Below are 13,974 nucleotides of genomic sequence, written 5' to 3'. Positions count from 1 at the left end.
GTGTCCCATTGAGATGGGAAAGACTTCTGCTCTTCCTGGGAGTTCTTAGTACGCTGGTGCTTCTTTTTAAATCTGTTTTTTGAAATTCTTGTTTTGGGTCTCATCTGCAGAAATACCTTATTGATGCATTTTCAATACTCAACTAATGAAACTTCCAGGTAACAAAACCTCAGTTGGGTGTGTTTTGCAATGGAACTGACCTATTCCAAATTTTACACTTGCCAGAGTAGTATTATAACCAGAAAGCTTACAGCTTTTGTAACAGCTGGGTAGCAGTCTGCAGGTGAAATTGATCAAAACCTTTTAGTTTTCTGTTTGTGTACTTCTGCTGCATTTTCCTTTCCTTTCTTTCTTTTCAGAACCTCACTTTCATCCTTTGGCTTTGCATAATTCTTCTTGTTCCAATATTTAAAGATGAAAAAAATACATTTTGAGCAAGCCAGCTGATCCCTAAGCAGTAACAGGTATAACTGGACAATTCTAGAGGGTAGCTATTATTATTAGCTTTTTATTAATAAAAGGTAAGATGATCATCTGATTGGGCATATCGGGTTGAGGGCTGGCTCATGGGTGACCCTCCTTTCCTGTTACAGGTGCATGTCTGCTCTCTGTGTTAGTCTCATGGCCTCTTTTTATAAAATTTTTTAAAGATTTTTCTGATGTGGATCATTTTAAAAGTCTTTATTGGATTTATTACAATACTGCTTCTGTTTTATGTTGTGGTTTTTTGGCCACAAAGCATGCAGATCTTAGCTCCTGGATCAGAGATTGAACCTGCACCCCCTGCATTGAAAGGCAGATTCTTAACCACTGGACCACTAGGGAAGTGCCTAGTCTAATGTCCTCTTAAACTGTCATCTATTGAACACTAAGCTCCAGAAGGAGAGGGCATAGTAAATGTTCACTGGATTTTTCATGAATGAATGTATGTTCATGTACCTATAGCTGCCTGGAATTTGACAACTAGAAATATTGCAACTAAAAATATTACAAAAGAAAAGGGTTGGGACTTCCCTGGTGGTCCAGTGATTGAGAATCTGCCTGCCAATGCAGGAGACATGGGTTCGATCTCTGGTCTGAGAAGATCCCACATGCCATGGGGTAACTATAACTAAGCTGGTGCCCAGCAACTACTGAGCCTTTGAGGCACAACTGCTGAAGCCTATGGGCCTAGAGGCTGTAGTCCATGCTCTGCAACAAGAGAAGCCACGGCAATAAGTCTGTGCACCACAACTAGAGAGTAGCCCCCACTCGCTGTAACTAGAGAAAGCCCTAGTGCAGCAGTGATGATCAAGTGCAGACAAAAAGTAAATACATTTTTTAAATTAAAAAAAAAAAGAAAATGGTTGTTACTGGCTGTACTTACTTTTAATTCCTTCCCTCAAATGTTCTTATGGTGGTTGGTCTTCAGCAATGATGATTACAAAATCAAAGAAAATAGAGACTCAGCCATTTATTTCCGGCTTCAGTGAGTCTTTGCCCAATAGGGTAACTTCACTTTCACATTATGAAAGGCAATGCATATGTCATTAAGTCTTTACAGCTTTTGGTTATCATGCTAGAAGGCATAGCTTCTTCAAAGCTTCTATCTATAAAAGAAGTTTGATTCCACAATATTATTCTTTAAATGTAGGAATCTTTTTAACCAAATGGATTTTTTCTTCTAGGTTTAAAAGGCGTGATCTTAATACATGGCTTATTTTTTAAAATAAGTATTTCATGTTGGAATAATGTTAGATTTACAATGAATTTATGAAGATAGTTCTGATGTTCTGGATATCTTTTCCCCCAACTTCCCCTAAGGTTAACATTTTACATAACAGACAGTGGCACAGTACTCTACAGTATAGAATTTGTTTGGATTTCCCTAGTTTTCCTACCAAAGTCTTTGTTTTTCTTCCTGTTCCAGGATCCAAAATTGTTAGAAACATGTACGGATAAAAAGACAAGACAAAGTAAGGGTAACCCCCTACCCAGAGACATCTATTGAGATTTTTAGTATATATCCTTCCATATGCCCCCAAACATTTTGAATGCCCCTAAAACACTGGGTCTTAGAAAAGACCCTGATGCTGGAAAAGATTGAGGGCAGGAGAAGAAGAGGATGACAGAGGACAAAATGGTTGATGGCTTCCCCGACTCAATGGCCATGAGTTTGAGCAAACTCCAGGAGATGGTGAAGAACATGGAAGCCCGGCATGCTGCAGTTCATGGGGTCGCAAAGTCAGACACGACTGAGTGAACAACAACAACAACAAAACACAAAATGTGTTTTATATACTGTTTTGTAATTGCTTTTACACTTAATATAGCGTTTACTTTTTGGTGAACATGTTCCCATGTCTGCTATTTTTTAATATAGTTTAATCTATTCCCTGTCCTGAGGGTTTTTTTTTTTTTTTTTTTGTCGTGTTATGTGGCTTGCAGAATCTTAGTTCCTCAACCAGGGATTGAACACATATCCTCAGCAGTGAAAGCACAGAGTCCTAACCACTGGACTGCCAGAAAGTTCCCTATCTTTAGTTATTTTGTTTCCATTTATTTGTTCAATTAACTCTTCATGATTAAAGAGAAACTATGCATGTATTCTCAACCTTTTTTCCCCCAACAAACCTGAGAGATAGGACACTCTTATCAGTAACAGTGTCTCACTAAACTAGTGATTCTAAATAGATGTGTATTTGGTTGAACTCTTTGAAATTGCTATTTTGGGAGGTATGTAACAGTTTTTTGACTATCAGCAATTTTACATGGCTCAACTTAATAGTTTTTTTTAGTTTTTTAAAAAAATCTTTATTTGTATTTTGAAAAATTTCCGATAAAGATCATATTCATTTACTAAGACAAAGTATATTCTTTATTTCCACTAAAAGTGGTTTAAGAGGGACTAAAGAAAAACTGCCAAAATCAATTCATGAAAGTATATTTTAAAATGTGGGATAATACCACCTAATAGTTTTTTGAATAGCTTTCTAAGTCATTCTGATTCCCTTCCTTCCTTCTCACTCCACTCAGAATCCCTGGCATCTCACTCTGAGATTCTCTGCATTTAGAATGATAAGCTGACTCTGAAAAATTTCACCAGGTAAAAGTGTTGACAAATCACCTTCCAGGTGTCTCTGATAAACACAACATCCTTAAGACCTATGCCTGTGTTAATGATATATGCAGAGAACTTGAAATCTGGTGAATTGCATCTGTTTATCAGTATGCTGAAAATAAGCTTCTGAGCATTTAAACTAAGCTCTGGAAGATGCAGGCTAATTGATGGCTGTGCCTCCTGGTTCCATGTCTGTATTGGATAGCCAGGGGCACTGGCGCCACCCAGTGGTTCCTTGTAGACTAGCAGCTGATGTTGCTCTAAATGCTGCTGCTGCTGCTGCTACTAAGTCGCTTCAGACCTGTCCGGCTCTGTGCGACCCGGTAGACCCCGCAGCCCACCAGGCTCTCCCCGTCCCTGGGATTCTCCAGGCAGGAGTACTGGAGTGGGTTGCCATTGCCTTCTCCGCTCTTAATACTACTTTCACTTTTTTTTTCCTTTCCTGTTTTTCCACGTTCATGGTCTCACCTTCCTTTGCTTCTCTCCATCTGTTCCAGTTGCACTAGTGGATTTCATTTAGCCCAGCTGATGAGAATTGGAGCGGTACCCTAGCCATATAATTTTGCTGCGATATCCTTATGTCAGTAAAGGCTTTGGAATATGAGACATGAAATCATAGATGTAAACATACTGAACAGACTGTTACTTGCTCTGCTTGTGAAATCATTATTCCTACCCAGAATGGCCATAAAACTTGTATTCTGCCAGAATGTGGCATGTCTCGTGTTTAATTTTAAACTTCTCAATAGATGAGAGGAAGTATTGCTATACATCTCAGATATGAAGAGGCATACATTTCTGCCTAGAGTGAAAGATTGAAGTGGGAATTCATTCTTTGGTCTCCTTCCTCTTTAGCATGACTTGTTATTTCAGTCCAGAACTGTTTTGTAAGCACCTGCTGTGTACCTGTACTGTGCTGGGTTCTCGGGATTATAGCAGTGATGGGGACAGATATGACTTCTGTCTTTAAAGAGCTTATAGCCCAGCTGGGGAACAGAAACTTGAACACGTTTAGGTGTTGTGCTCTGAGCACTGGGAGGACAAACAGCAGAGGCACCTGACATAAAGTGGGGAGGTCAAGGAAGGCTTTTTAGAAGTGTCATTTAAACTAAGACCTAAAGGAAGCCAAGAAAAGGGAGAAGAGAATGTTCTTGGCAAAGAGAAAAGCATGTGCTAGATGCAGAGGTGAGAGATTAAGCTTGGTGCTTTTGAGAACCTAAAAGAAGTTCGTGATGGCTGGAGCTGTGAGATCAGCTCATTTCAGTTTTACAGCAGTCCCGGGAGGTAGTAGTAGTATTCCCTCCATTTCAGGGTTGTGGCAAATGAGGCGCAGAGGGTACATAACTTGCCCGAGGTCATTCAACTCTAGTAAGCGGCACCGCCAGGAACTGGACCCAGGCCGACTGGCTCCAGCACATTGGTTCACAATTACCCCCATCAGGGCTTCACTGTCCCCCTCCCTTTAGCCTTTTCTGGAGCATAGCACCTTATCCTGTTCATCTGTGGTCTTTATTTTTTTCTGATGGGCCAAATTAAATAAAATCTTTCTTAATAAGCTGGGATACAGCCTCTTCTAAGAACTGAAGCTTATAAATAGGTGAAAAATTCCTTAAGCTTACAGCATCTGGGTTAGCCTGGAGTGTCTCTTGTTTGCTTCAGTCTTTTATCACTGGGAATCAAATACCTCATTTGATATGCAACTCTATGGTTGCTAACCTGTATTTTCCAGAAAATCTTAGATGGCAAGTTATAATTGGTTGTATTTTTCAGAAATGAGTATCAGATTTGTATTCCCTACAAAGTTAGAATTTTTGTCTGCTCAGTCCATGGGGTTGCAAAGAGTTGGACATGACAGAGTGCATAAGTACAAAGATGGTTTGGCAATAGGTTAATTTAGTGAAAGGGTAAGCACAACTTCTTAAATAGGATTATAGTCTTTAAAAGTCATAAGTTAAAAACCTATTTGTGGTGGTATTTTCTTAAAATGGATCTGATTTATCCTTTATGTACTTAATATACAAGTGTATGCTTTGTAAGATGAGGAATTGACTTCAGTTAGAAATTACCAATTAAAATCTAAGTAGATTTTAGAAGTGGGATTATAAATATTTGGTTGTAGATAAAATATTTAAAGTTATCATAATTTGATATTGTTGAAACACTTGGAATAAAAACTCGTGTGTGTGTATAATGGCACAAAGCTGATTATTTCATTTACTTCCCATTTGTATATGACTGTGGATTCAGTCAGGACTTAGTACATGGAAGTGTCTTTCCAGTTGTGAAGGTTGGCTTCTGCTGATGTAGCCATACATTCTTACCTTGTTCTCTGTGGGACCAGAGTTAGGGTTATTACTGGGTCATCACTAGGGTTGTCTCTCCAAAAAAAGGAAAAAGGTTGGGGGGTGGGGAAACTCTGATAAGAATTCTGGTAAGAATCTGGGACAACACATGACAACCAGGGAACATACATTAGCAAGCTGAGAAATGTGATTGCCTTTTTTTTCACCAATTCACATGTATGTGAGCTTGGTCACTCAGTTGTGTCCGACTCTTTGTGATCCCATGGAGCCCACCAGGTTCCAGTGTCCATGGAATTTTCCAGGCAAGAATCCTGGAGTGAGTTGCCATTTCCTTCTCCAGGGGATCTCCTGACCCAGGGTTCGAACCCTCATCTCTTGCATTGCAGGCAGATTCTTCACCAATTCACACAGGGCTCAAATGTGTGAGCTTAGCTTCAGAAGCACTGGCTCAACTCAGTTAGTTGAGTTACCCAGCAGCCGCAGATAGCCTTCTCTTTACTTTGGAGTAAAAACATTAATTTTCAAGTAACTGCGTTATTGTGTACTGCAGTGGGATGTTCCGCGTAGCTGCTGTGTGCCTGTTATTACTCTGAGTATTGTGAACTCAGTGCCGCTAGGCCCTGTCGAGGTTATTGCAGGACACAGTTGGAGCTGTGTGGGCCTTTACAGGAAATGAGATTACTTAATGATACTTTACTGTTGCCCGAAACATTTTGAAATGAAAACTTTGAGGGAAAGAAATGATTCAACCCTTTCTGCCTCCTACAGCTTTTTGAAGTCAGCTAGTACATATTAGTAACCTGATATCACAGTTGACTGGAATGTCTGAAGCAAGACAGTCTTAGGTAAGATGAGCTCCTCTAATATTCTGAGCCACTGGTCCCAGAGTTCAGGTTGTAAACAAGTGGGTACTGATGGAGAATGTACTTCTAAAATCCCCTCCCTGTATCGTCCTTCCTATCACCGTGTGGAAAGCAAGCAAAGGATACTCATTTGCTGCCTTCTGCCTGTGGTGCTTTCACCTGGGGGCAGGCAGGCCTCAATTCCCATTAGGGGGCTGATTGATATTAATATTAATTAATATTACTTAATAATATATTAGTGTTAATATACTTGGGCTAGCTGAAAAATATTTTCTTTGTGGGGCAGAGGAATGCCAGTATGACTCTTCTCATACCTCTTAAATCTTTTGCCAGTGTCACCTGACATTTGAATTCCTGTTTGTTTTAATTGGATAAGTGGGTGGAACTGTGGACATTAAGGAAATTATTGATATTTCCATCTGTGCAGAAGCCCTTGTGATTTTCTGGCTTTTGGATATTTCCTATTCACTTGCCAGTGGGCTTCCCTGGTGGCTCAGATGGTAAAGAATCTGTCTGTAGTGGGGGAGACCTGGGTTCAATACCTGGGTCAGGAAGATCCCCTGGAGAAGGGAATGGCTGCCCCAACTCCAGTATTCTTGCCTGGGAAATCCTGTGGACAGAGGAGCCTGGCGGGCTACAATGTAGTTACAGCAAGAAAAAAACCCACTCATTTTATTTCACTTCGTAGATCATATTACACGAGCAAAAGAAGTTTCTTTTACTTTGAGTCTAGTTTAAAAACTGATCTTCTCTCTACAATGCAGTTATGGCAGCTCTTGGCTCCTTTTGTAGCATCACTTCACCATGTCATAGGGCCAAATGCCTTATGGGCCATATTCATTGTCACTTATCAATACCCACATATAAACATAGACACACACTAGAATTAATTGACACTGGTGCTATATTTTTTACTTATGTATTGAATGATAAAAGTAATATGTTCACTGTCACAGTTTTAGAAAATGTAGGAAAAAATAGGACAAAACTAAAAATCACCTATAATTCTACAGTCCAGAGATGAATATTTCAGCTGGTAGCCTGCATATATTTGGTTAAGTTTTGTGTTAATCCAATTTCACTTATTAATGTCTTGACCGTTTTTTCATATCCTTAAAAATCTTTGACAATACTGCGTTTGATGACTGTAGTGTTAAATCATGAGGCTATATCATTATTTTACCAGTCTCCTTTTGGATATTTGCTGCTGTTTCTAGTTTTCTGTTATTTATATCACAGCAGTGACTTATTGTCTATGTTTCTTTGTGCATGTGCATTTCTATTTCCTTAGGCTAGTCCTAGAAGTAGAGTGAAATTACTCAGTCATGAGGTAAGTATGACTTAAAGCTTCTGAATTACTTTCTATAAAACTTGTACGAATTTACACTTCTGTTAATGGGATATAAAGTGCCTTTCTGTATACATTTGGCAACACTGAACAATTTCTTGATTCTTAGTTGGCACTACTTTCAACAGAACTCAAGTGCATTTTTTTTTCAGCAAATAAAACTTATTCCTGGCAGAAATGAAAGTGGCACTTGCAATATTATGAACAGTAGTACTGCCAGAAACTGGTGGCCCCAGATACTTTGAGAGTCATCAAAACAGGCCATATTTTAGCTCTAAGAGTCTGTATTTCTAAAAATACATTTTCTTTTCTCAAGTAGTTTATCAATCTCATCTTTAATGTAGAAGAAAATGCTAATATTTTTCTCCTAAAATGATTGCTTCATGAGTACTTATTGTTCATTATCTTAGTGCTCTCTCTGTGTTTATTTATTGAGTCATGTCTTTAAAAACAAAATGTAACCTCTGGCAAAAATTGCCCAAGCTTTTGGAAAGTTTTGATTGTTACACAGCAGTACTTTCTGGTCAAGATCTCTTAAAGTAACAAATACTTCTTTCAAGCATTGTTCAATTCTTCAGTATTTTAATAAAGGCCTTGTAAATTCAGAATTACCCATGTATCAACACACTGCTTGAGTAAACTTGAAAGGAAGAGATGTGGTAAGTCCAGTGTTTGATATTATGCAATCAATTTGTTCAAAACACTCTTTTAAATCAGTACCGGAAGATCATTGCTCCTGAGTCAACAGTTACCAATGTGTCAGCAATTTTCGTCTATTAAAACAGTTATTCCCCAGTGATTGCCTTCTAATAGTCAAGCTGTATCTTAGGTGGATCTTACAAATAGGATTCTTGATATTTGTGGCTTTAAAAATTTCTTATTTAAATGCAGTTGTTCTATTGAGAGCATTTAAAGAGAATGTGCCTTTCTGTCTTGATAATGTTAATTTCATCCTAGGTAACCAAAAGGTTAGAAAATAGTGTACTTTTTTGCTTTCTAATGTTCTCACATTTCATCTTAAGAGTAAAACTAATCAACAGTGATTAGAAATTCTTACGTTAGCTGTATAGGGAAGCATATAAGACGCTTTCCTTATGTTCTAGAAAATAGATCCTCTCTTAGCTCCTGTGATCATTTGGAAGGGGAGGAAAGAGAGTTTCTTCCTAGAGACTAATTACTCTCATTTTAAAGCGTATTTCAGCTCTGGAAGTCTATAACTTTGTAGGTAAGGAATGGAATTTATATGCATATAGTTTATCTTCCTGTCCCAGGTGAGATCTGGTACTTATATTGTAGGTAGATACTTGTCATTTTTATACATACACACAATTTACATATGTGTGTGATATGCAGATTGTATGTGTGCATGTATATATATAAAGCCATGCTAGTGATGAAACTGTGTGTGTATATAATTCATATAATTTACCATACTAACAACTATAAGGGGAAAAATTATGTAAGAGAATGGGTGATAACAGAATTCTTAACTAGAGTTGAAGTATTTCTCTTAATGTTCAAACCAGACTCTGTCTTTGAGCTTGACAATGGGTAGACAATTGGTAGACAATGGGTAGAGTATAAATAAACATTGCTTCAAAACTGAGAAAATGAAACAAAGAATTTACCCCAGAATACTGCAGATTTAACTATGTAAAGAAATATTCATTGTTGTCATGGATATGCAATTTATATATTGTTCTAGCACTGAAAAGAATAATTTCTGACTAATGAGTAAAACAAAGGATTTTCTCTTTGGCTAAAATTGATTATCATTGTATCATTGTTCTAAAATATAATGGTAGTTTTTTGTTATAAGTACTTTTCCAAAATATCTGCTGAAGTTGATAATGTAAAAAAAAAAAACCTATCTTAAAAATAGTTACTAATGAAGTGAAAGCTGATATTAAATGTAAAATGAGTTAAACCAGCTATATTCTCGGACAGCTGTTAGTTTCCTTTATCCAGTCCAACAGATTTTTAATGCTCTTTCAAACCAAAATAGATGCAGAGATAATAAGACACAATCCTTGCCCTATATGACCTTATATTTATGTTTACTTAAGTGATTAAGATAAATTCATAAATGGTATAATAAGGTGCAGTTAACCTAGCAGTTTGACTTAACAATTCTGCTAGAAATGTATCCTATAGAAGGGCTGGCATAAATATATTGTTAAGGGTGTTTATTGCTATGTTTCTAATGATGAGAAATTAGAAAATCCCAAATACCCATCAATAGGGAAGATTGGTAAGACTTAATTTTGACATGGCCATACAATGAAATACCATATAACTGTTAAAAATTGAAAAAGTAATAACAAAGTAGTATTATGTTAGATCTATGTATTCTGACATGGAAAGGCATGTAAGAGCCATTTTTTAAAAAGAAAGTTGCAAGCTTGTATAGATAGTATGATTCAGTTTTTAAAAATTGTGTGTGTATATTGGAATATGCTTAGAAAAAAGTCCCCAAGGGTATTCACCAAACTGTTAAAGCTCTTGTTTCTAGAGGATTGAATGAAAAAGATAGTTTCACTTGTATTTGATATTTTGCAATGTTTGTTTTTCAAGCAGCTTTTTGAGATCATGAGTATTTTGTAAACACTTTTTGATGTTAACTAACTTTTCCATGAAGCAACATTATAGTCTATGACTAGTCTGTGACTAGTCTAGAGTCTGGAATTATATCCGTACTCTTTTCATGATAGATTCTGGGTAGTTTTACTTAGGTTATACCATTTCTTTAATAGTTTTAATGTTTACAAATCAAGTGATCTACAATCTTAGGAGCATTTAAAGCTCCTGGACCACTCATACTCAAGTATATTTTTAAAGGGAAAAGAAAAGATTCTACTGTAGCTTAGACTCTGAGCAGTACCTCTGGTAATTTGACTAGCTTATGACTGTCATGTAGGCCTTTTAAATGAGTTATTTTCTTGTTCCTTTAGGATTTTGAAAAACTAATTTTTAAGTAAGCAACTTTTATTTCTGGAAACTTTGGAAGATACTAAGTCAAAGAATACACAACATAAAATTAGTAAAACATGTAAAATTCCCCTTTAATTGTGCCATGCAATAATAGCAGTAATATTTGGTGCATGTCTTGCTAATTTTTCTACGAATATGTGCCTTCTCAAATATGTATGAATATATATAATGATAGACTCATACATACTGTTTTGCACCTGTGTTATTCTTTATTTCAACATCTCTGGCCTTTAAAATATATGCTAGCATGGCAGTTTTCATCCATTAGTACTTGCCGGTATAAAAAATTTTGTATACATATATTTATAAAAGACCATTGCTTAGGGAATTGTTTTGTAAGGGACTTTCCAGGATTTACTTTTAGATTTGGACCCAGTGTGCGTAGGACTTTGTTAATGTTTCCCACTCTTTCCCGAAACATTCTCTTTTAAACTTACTAAGATTGGTCCTTGAGTCATTAAGGAAGGAATGATTGATCATGCCTGAAACATTTCCATCTGATGCTATCACATTTTTAGTATATTGACTTTACTTTAGAAAAATGTTTCCAAGATATTCATTAGCAGACTAACTTATTTACAGAAAGGGCAAAAACTAAACACATTAATGGTTTGTTATGAAGTCTGTCTCAAAACATGAGGTTGAACAACACTGCCTTCTATTTGTATTACTTTTTCCCTTAGTCACCCTCTTGTTAGCTGCAAGGACGCTGTTATGCTCCTTGATATTTAGTGGGTAAGGCTTTCTCAGAGCTGCCTCATTCCCTAATTGAAAGATGATTAGCTCTAGATGCTGTATTATAACTCCTTTTTTTCATGCCACCAAGTGACTATAAAGTGGAAACAAACCATGTTATATGCTTCAGTCTGTTAAAAAATTTGCTATGCTAAGGATTTCCAACTTCCTTATGTTGCAAAAGCTTGCATATCCGTGAAAGTGAAAAAATATGACTCAAATTTGCATTATAATCTTAGCCAGATAATCCCTATTCCTGATCATCTGTAAAGAGAACCTGTGTGTTGATAATCTGTTTAGTTCTTTTATATCAAATTATTTCTTCAATTTAATAGGATGACTTTAAGAGGAGGATGCTATTTTGTAGGGAGGAGGCGAGAGAGAGGCGAGTGCCAGTTTTTCTGTTGTGCAGAGAAAATTAGGCTTGGTTAGGAAATATGATTTGATTCCCTTTTATCATACTGGGCAGCTGTTGCTTGCTTGCTTTTTTTATGTGTGTGATGAAAGAAATGCCCTTTATGATTATAGGCACTGAGAAAAATTATGTCTGTCTTTTGTATTAAAGAACATCTGAGAGTTACTTTGTCCTGCCCAATTGATTGAGGGCTCTCAGACTGGAAATTAGCCAAAGGTTGGTATGGGCCTCTCATCCAGCTGAAAGAGTTCTCTTATACTTATGAGTATCCTCTCCAGCCTCTCTTTCTGTAGGACCAATGACCAAGTGTCAAGTCTCCTTTGGGAAATTTCACTATGGAAATTATTTTTCAAATTTCACAAACTGCTGGATAGTTTTGTATCCTGTCCCCACTCTGCACCACCTATAGGTGTTCAAGTGATTTTATGGAAGGTTGGTTTTTTGTTGTTTGTTAGTTATCTGAATTAAGCTCTGTGTGGGGGAGGAAATACATGCATTTGTATAAGAAATATGGAGTTTTTCTTCCTCAGCATTCTCTTTTTGAGCTCTTGGGACTTTGTTTTAACAGGAACATGCAGAGATTTCCCCTCTTGGTGTTAATATCAAGTGTTAGCCCTCAGGGAGAAAAGGAAGAAAATATTAAATAGTGTGTCTTTTGTTTATAAGTAATCTTAACCACTTGCATTCACACAGCTACTGATACTATTGCCAGAGCCCCCTTTCCTAAAGTAGATTGTGGGTATTAACTTGAAGTTGAAAAGTAGTTCTATTAAGCCAAACGAGAGGCATACTCAGTTAGTGATTGATCTAGGTATAAACCTTTGTTTCCTTCACCCTCCTGATGGTAGCAAAAGAGAAAACCAACTGTTTGAGTTAATACCAGCTAGTTAGTATGTTGATTAGTTATATGGATGTTTGATTTGCAACTTCCATTGGGGTGCTAGAGTAAAAATTTTGTTTGAATGTTATTCTCATAATCATATGGAAGTAGTACCAAGTACTACTGGATGGAAAGAAAACTGAAGCATAATATGATGCCCAGTCGTGCTGAAATGTAAGTAAACAGTATCAGTTACTGGAGAGCTTTATTTTACTGTTCTGAGTATTCAGATGGTAAGAAGTTTTCTCCTGCATTTTCCAAAATAGACTAACCCTCAACTATAAATGGATCCTAAACCTTCACAGTGTATATATCTTGAAGGATGTCACAAGACTATCTCTTTATTCATTGAAGGAAGATGAAAATTATCTCTCATTTCTACTTAGACTAGTGCTGTATTTGAATTTGGAAAGAGCCATGTATTGTTTAAAGGAAATAATTCATTTTTAATGAGAAAATAGCTGGGTGCATGTGGCATTGAGGTTGGGGATAACCAGTCAGATTGACCTACTAGTTTGCTATAGTCAGATTTTGTCTCTGAACTTGGCTCCTGTCCTGACTATGGGACAATAAGAGGTACAAATAAAACCATTTACATCATGACTCCTGCTCCCTGTCATTTAAAAAATTTTAATTGTGTATATATATTCTATTGAGATATAATTAACATGTAACATTGTATAAGTTTAAGATGTACAATGGATTGATTTGATATATTTATATATTATACTGATTACTAACTTAGTATTGGCTAACATCACATCATGTTAACTATCATTTCTTTTTTGTGACAAGAACATTTGAAATCTAATCTCTTAGAAATTTTGAAGTATGTAATACAGTATTGTTGATCATAATTACTGTGCTGTGCATTATAGATCTCCAGAACTTAATCAACGTTCTAGTTTCAAGTTTGTATCTTTTAACAACATCTCCCCAATTTCTCCACCACCCCACTCAGCCCCTGATAACCAGCCTTCTAGTCTGTTTCTTTGTGTGAGTTTGACCTTTTCAGATTCCATATAAGTGATATAATACAATATTTGTCTTTCTTTGACTTAATCTAACTATAATGTCTCAGGGTCCATCCATGTTGTTGAAAATGGCAGGATTTCCTTCTTTTTCATGACTGAATAATACCTCCATTGTGTGTGTGTGTGTGTGTGTGTGTGTGTCTGTCTGTGTGTGTGTGCATGCTTATCACATCTTCTTTATCCATTCATCCCTTAGCAGACACTTAGGTTTTTTCCATATCTTGGCTATTGTGAATAATGCTTCACTAAACATGGAAAGGCATTGAAGAGATCTTCAGTATCCTGTTTTCATTTCCTTTGCATAT

General features: G+C 36.6%; 1 protein-coding gene across 3 annotated transcripts in view; it reads left to right on the top strand.

Annotated features, from left to right (window-relative positions):
- ACSL4 (acyl-CoA synthetase long chain family member 4) overlaps nucleotides 1-13,974 on the top strand; it is a 68,647-nt gene that overhangs the window by 12,575 nt on the left and 42,098 nt on the right. The window lies entirely within an intron of this gene.

This window comes from Cervus elaphus, chromosome X, assembly GCF_910594005.1.
Source record: "Cervus elaphus chromosome X, mCerEla1.1, whole genome shotgun sequence".
Lineage (NCBI taxonomy): Eukaryota > Metazoa > Chordata > Mammalia > Artiodactyla > Cervidae > Cervus > Cervus elaphus.
Note: the sequence above shows the minus strand (reverse complement) of the source record. Positions and strands in the feature narration are given on the sequence as shown.